General features: G+C 40.4%; 1 long non-coding RNA gene across 1 annotated transcript; it reads right to left on the bottom strand.

The window, feature by feature from the left end:
• Window positions 1-866: 866 nt before the first annotated feature.
• Window positions 867-5,832, bottom strand: LOC138067711 (uncharacterized). The gene is made up of 5 exons (XR_011142091.1): window positions 5,537-5,832; window positions 4,085-4,132; window positions 3,763-3,899; window positions 2,519-2,697; window positions 867-1,122 (listed from the first exon to the last, which is right to left on the bottom strand). It is a non-coding gene; the product is annotated as an uncharacterized lncRNA (long non-coding RNA).
• Between the last annotated feature and the right edge of the window lie 649 nt (window positions 5,833-6,481).

Below are 6,481 nucleotides of genomic sequence, written 5' to 3'. Positions count from 1 at the left end.
TAAATGTATGTTTGCAGGATGGCAAAACACAGCCACCAGAAAATCTTAGACTCTAGTCAGTTCTATTCAACGCGCTCTCTCTCTCTTTTTTTTTCCCCTTCACTGAGCTTTGCATAAAGCTAACCCAAACCCACATGGATTTCTATAATATCCAAAAAGAATGACAATGAGTGATGTTATGTAGGTGGAAACTGCCTGAAGAAACCTAAATTGTAACAGGAAAAAAATTGACATTTTAGATTTTAAATGTTACACAGTTTTTATAAAGCTTCAGTCAATTTATTTTATTTATTCTAATGAAGAGCATTACAACTGCTTTACTGCACTGAAGCAAGCATCGATCACACCATTAATCACACCTTGTGAATAGTCACAAATCAAGTTCTAACAGCAAGCACTGAATCAGGAGCAATGAAGCATAAACTCCTTCACAATTTATGATCTCTCCAATTGCATCTTTTCAACCATTAAATTGCAAGATACCATAAATTTTTATCTTCTTCACTTCAGTCACATTATTGATTCTGCCTTTTGAAATATAGAATAGCTGTAAATCTAGGCTATTGAATTAAATTTAAAGTCTTGACTTCAGAAAAGAAACCCAACACACTGCCATGGCTGTTAATTTACACTGAGGAACAAATGATAGAAACATTAAAATTTAAATGGACAACAGGGATTTCAAACAGCCATAGTTCTGTCAATCCTAGTCCTTGTCAACCTTGAGGGTTTTTCTTTTAGCCAAATTTTAGAATGCAAAATATAATAAAATAGAAACTCCAGGTAGCTGCTGAAGAGATAATTCTTACAAACAAGTAAATAATAACGAGGCTAAATCAAATCTACTGAATACATGTTTAGGCTTAAACTCAGTCTTGAAATGACTCCATCGAATTCAGCACAATTACCTAATAACAAGGCCGAAGTGTTTCAACATGCAAAGAATACAGGCATGCTAGTGACAGCATATCTTTAGTCATCAAGTGCCTGGTGAAATGGGAGATCACCTTAATGTGTCTGCAAGACCATTTCTAGCCGGTGTTTAGGACAGCACAGACAGGTTCTTCAAGGAACTGTGTCTCCATCAGAAATCACAAGAAAGATCCATCTTAGTGGAAGGCTCTGTGGAAGGGTGGGAAAATTAAATGGAGATAGAAATGGAAGCTCCCAAGAACCGAAAGGATGTTAAAGTAGATCCAGAAAGTTTCATGTGCTGGAAGAAAATACAGGGTCTGACCTGGATTTCTAGGGTACTGCTACAGAAGGGAGAGTCTCCTGACACCGTCATAGGTTGCATGTGTGGGAACGGTGCCATGTCAAGGCCAAACACTGGGTGTGGGCAGCTGCTACTCCAGGTGCCCTGGCTTTGCAGTTGCATGGGCAGAGCTCACAGTCCTCTCAGTGTTTCTCCTTTACAGGAGCTGGACTTTTACTGCTCCACTGCAATGCAGCTTGGCCCCTACAAGCCCCCTGCCTCGAAGGTGAAGATATTACACCAGCACAGCGGAACACCCACTTCCCTATTTCTGGCAATTCCTCCTTTTTATTCCCAGCAAAGGAGCACCAACATCTATCTCTGTCCCCGCAGTACGCCATTAATGCACTCCCAGGTGCATAGCTCCCTGCCAATTGGGTGCCCTTTAACTCTTTCCTGCCTGGAGACCGTCAAAGGTTGGCTTCCTACAAGCTTAGAAAGACATTCATAGGATTCAGGAGCTTGAATCAGCTTTCCGGTATGCCCCTTCCATGAATTTGCCCCTTAGGAAAAGGCCCGATACATATTTGCTGATATGAGGAACAGAAGCAGGGCAGAGAGACCAGGGAGGCAATGACTCACCTCAGGCTGGGCCACCCTGGCCACATTTCCTGTTCTTTAGCTTCTGTGTGGCAAAAGAGGAGCAGTGGAATATTCCCCCTCCAGGGAGCCAGCTTGGGAAAGCAGGGAGATCCTGCTTTCATTTGCTCGGTGGGGACAGGCACCATAGCAGCTGGTGCCTGACTGGATAAGGGACTGGAAGTGTGAGCAAAGCCAAGCTGAGGAAGAACCCTGAAGATGATAGCTGGCAAGCCAGGCAGGCCTCGCTCCTTGTCAGGTATGTAAGGAGCAGAAAAGGGAATTTCACTGCCATGAACATTTCCAGGGTGGGACCTCTGTCAGGAACAAGCTCCTTGAGCTTCTAGCAGCAGCTCCAGCCTCCCTTGCTTGCTCCCCTCACAGCTGTGGTGTGGAAGATGTGAGGGTGGAGAAAAGGGTGGAGCAGATGAGATGAGACTGCTGATGAAGGCTTCAGCCTAAGGGTGATGGGGAAACCTGTGCTTCTAGCTTAGGCTCTGTCAACATGTTTGGAAGTTGCCTACAAGTGCTGAGTTGTCTTTTGAGCCAAATCCTACCAATATTTAATCACATAAATCAAATAAACTACAGCGGAGGTCTGAAGAATTTGTAGGCTCTGGCACTGGAACATAGAGGTGGGACCATTCTTATTTGGCCAGCAAGTACCTATTTACAAGAACCTACCTTTTGTTTCCACTGCCAGCTCTTGCAACCTATGAGTACAGTTGTCTCCCAATTCTCTGCATATATAAACAGCTCTTCAAATATAGATATGGCAATTGTTATTATGCTTTCTCTTCAGCTCACCATTACCCTTTCTGCATTTTAATTTAAGGATCAGGAACAGCACAGTCCTTAAGGAACTGAAAGTAATAAATACAAAACTCTATTTCAAAATGCATCTCTATTACTTTTTGCACAACCCACTAGTGTTAGGGTATTACTTTAGCAGTACAATATCATACCATAATAAGTCATACTATTTCAGGTACTGAGGTTATTTGGCACCACATTTAGCAGAGGTATAAGAAACCAGAATTTATATGAAAAATATGCCATAAATGCCTACAAACTGCAGAAAGCAATGATGGTGACTAAATGTTATACTCGCACCCCCAATATGCTAAATACAGTGTTCCTCGGCTGCCATTTTTGACTAGGGAAATGAGTTCACACTGCTTGGGATTGATGTGGTGAATAACTGTATGCTGTGTCACCATTTTCCCAAAGCCAACAGCATACACCTTCGTAGTATTTTTCATGCAGAATAGCTGTCATTTTCCAGTGAAAGGAGAAAGACTTCAGCACTGATTGAGCTAATGCCCAATAGAATCTTTCTACATGAAAGCCACATAGAAATACGAAGTAATACAAGTTTGGTAAATTCAATTCAGATTATCTGCAATGAAATTCACAACTCAATTATGCCGAATAAACACACGGTTCATTTCATGGATTCCTTAGTATACTAACACCATTGGATGGCCTTTACATTTCTACTGATTACAGAGCTACTTTGCTAATTACTCTCACTTTAATTTCAATGTTATGACTTGCAAGCCTCCCTGAATCATGCAATATCTATCCAAAATATGACTCTTCTCCTAATACCGTATTAAACTAGTTGATATGTGGAGAGATATACCCAATTCCCTTTAAATGTCTCAAATTTTTTTCAGCCCAGAGAGTAAATTCCTTGTACTGGGTCAGGAAAGTGAACAGGAAGGGAACTGTATTGCTCTTTTTCCTTTGCTCCACCAATTATTAAATTCCATGAGATAATCAATTAGTTAGAAAACAGGGCAAAGGCTGAACGCAAGAGACATGCTACTTCAAAAAATATTCTTATGGCACACAACAATAGAGATGGCCAGTCTCAAAATGGTCAGCTCCACATCCAGAAGTTTGAGTGCTGTTCTGAGACTCACCTGAAACTCCTTTGAACTGCTTTGGTCTGAAGTTCAGTTTTTAAAATTCCAGGAGATAAGCTTTCCATATCTGGAGACTCTGTGCAACCTGTTTCTGCTGCCAGCAAACTATTCATATTCATAGTTTCTTTCATTTCCTATTTCAAACATAAAATAAAAAGCACCAATCAAAATGCCAAACCCCAACTATGAACAAGCACAACCCTTCAGGACTAGATAGTGCTTGCATATAAAGCCTTTTCACATGGTGTTTCCCATGCTATTGTGGACCAAACTAAATCATAAAGAAAGAACGGAAGCCCAATAGGAAGATACGTTATACCTGTTAATATATTCTCAAAATCCTTCCTGAATGTAACATTCATGTTCCCTAAGAAAAAAAAGAAAAAAAGAAAACATCTAAATTATGTTAAAGAAAAGGAAAAACTGTCTAGCAGTAATACTCTTATTGGTTGTTCCAAACTCCTACTCAGGAATCTTGAGTATCCCAAACATAGCATGGCTACTGGAAACCAAAAGCTTTTAACAGCTGAGAACTGTGAGGAGGCCATAATGTGTGTGCAGTCTTGGCAAGCATAGTGCAAAAGATGTTGTCAAAGCTGGTGCTTGCGCATGAGGAAGAACCTGCAGGTCACAGACATTCTCTAACAGAAGAAGGCATATGCCAAGGGGAAATCCTTATCCATATCTAGGTTAAAATTACTTCTTAATGTAGAACAGATATAATATTTAACATCAGGTGGTTCAACCAAGCTTAAACATGACAAAACAACACTCTCTCTTCTTCTGGAGAAGCACAGGTGAAGAATGTTGCTTCTTCCTAATAAGTCCTGCATAAGAACAGCTGGAACTCCACCATGCACCTAAAACAAAAGCCTAGCTTTAAACAGGACACAACTTTCAGGAATCCATAAACTGGACCTACACTTGAATTTGCAGCTAAAGTCCATATCTTGTATCATTATTCAGAAAGACTTGTTTTTCCTTCTCTCCTTTCTTCACAGCTGAACCATTTGATGCAAAAAGCTTTCAAAGAATTCAGTGACTGGCTCTGAAACTCACTACAAAATGTAATATCTGCAGCTTTGCACAAAAATTTTTAAAATGGTGGCAGCTTTGGTCTAATTAACTATATGTTCCACAACCTCTCTATTACAGTTATCTATATGTTCCAGAACCTCTCTATAACAGTGTTTCCTACTGTTTTCCATGAACATTACTGATCAGGTTGGAACCGACTAACTGCAGCCTTCTCTGCTTCTGAACAGGGCCAGGAGTTACTTAAAACTCCAGCAGATTTTTTTTTTTAGTTCAATGAGAATGTAATATACTGTACTTTTCTTTGAAAACTTCTCTCTGTCCTTCCTTCAAAAAATAGGTGAGGGTACAGAAAGGTGGTGCAGCGCTCAATATTTAGCACCAAGCGGCTGCTGTCCTTGGAGTGAACTGAGTTTCTAAGATGCCAAGAATCAGCCTGAGAACACAAAACTACTGAAAGGCTGAAAACACAGCCCAAAACACAAAATTACATCAATGGCTGCTTTTTCCTGACTATTACTACATGAGGAGGAAGTACCCATATACTAGAATGAGACCTCCAGCATTATAGAGCAGAGCAACTATCTGTCAGCTGGAAGGGGGAATGCTGCAGCATCTTTTTAATGGTCTTTCTCCAGAACACTCTAGTATTTGATAGAGAGGGTGAGAAGCAGGAAGCCTGTCAAGCAATGAAAAGGACATATCCCTTGTGCAACAAAGGAAGCTCTCTGCTCACCTTGCTGGAGAGCCGCAGGTGCTGCAAACACCGCGAGGTTTCAGGTAAGGAGGTGATTAGGCCTTCTGAGGGTCATGGCCAGAATCAGCAGGCTGTGAAGAGCACTGCACTGCTCTCTTCCAGAGAAACAGCACTCCCTAAATTTGCCTTTGGTCTTCAGAAGGATTCTGCCTTGCACAACACTGGCCTTTTAAAGATGACTAGGTTGTTCTCCTCTTCTCCTCCTTGGCCATATGCTGTCCAACCAGGTAACAGTAAGTAACAACAGCAAATGCTAAGTTAGGTCTAGAATTATTTTCTAAATATTCCTTACAAGATGCATAAAGATGTTTCTAATGTGACCTGTAAATTGACTTTTACTAAGCAACAAATTAATTAAGAAAATCCTTTGGAGAATCTGAAAATCTTGGCACAGGAATATTTTAGTTAAATTGAAGTAAGATCTGTAGCAACCTGCAATAACACCCTGACAAATAAAAACATAATTTCTAAGAAACTGATGTCAGTACAGAGATAGCAGTATTTCATAGAGGGAAAACAACTCTGAACATAAAGGAGAAAAATACATCTGAATAAGAACACAAATATAAATCCCCTGCCCTGAAGCTATACCAGGTTGCATACTAACCATCTGTTGTGTTTCTTGCTCATAAAGGAGTCTATTTCTGCAACTCCGTAGATTTTCTGAGGTAGATACTAACTTTTCGGAATGTGACTAACATGTAAAATCAAGCAAAACCCTTTTTCTCCTCCAATGAAGCACTTTGACCTCAAATAATTTCCAATCTAAGCAGTGGCTAGGAACAGCAGAATGCTGGAGAGTGAGGGTGTAAAGGAATATGGGAAACAGAAATGAAATGGGATTGATGCTTGCTTAAAAAAAACAAAACAAAACACCTTATACCAGATAACCTTAGGGTTGATGAATGGTTTCTGCATCTGTGC

This window comes from Struthio camelus, chromosome 6 (assembly GCF_040807025.1).
Source record: "Struthio camelus isolate bStrCam1 chromosome 6, bStrCam1.hap1, whole genome shotgun sequence".
NCBI lineage: Eukaryota > Metazoa > Chordata > Aves > Struthioniformes > Struthionidae > Struthio > Struthio camelus.
This window is presented reverse-complemented; position numbering and strand designations above follow the sequence as displayed.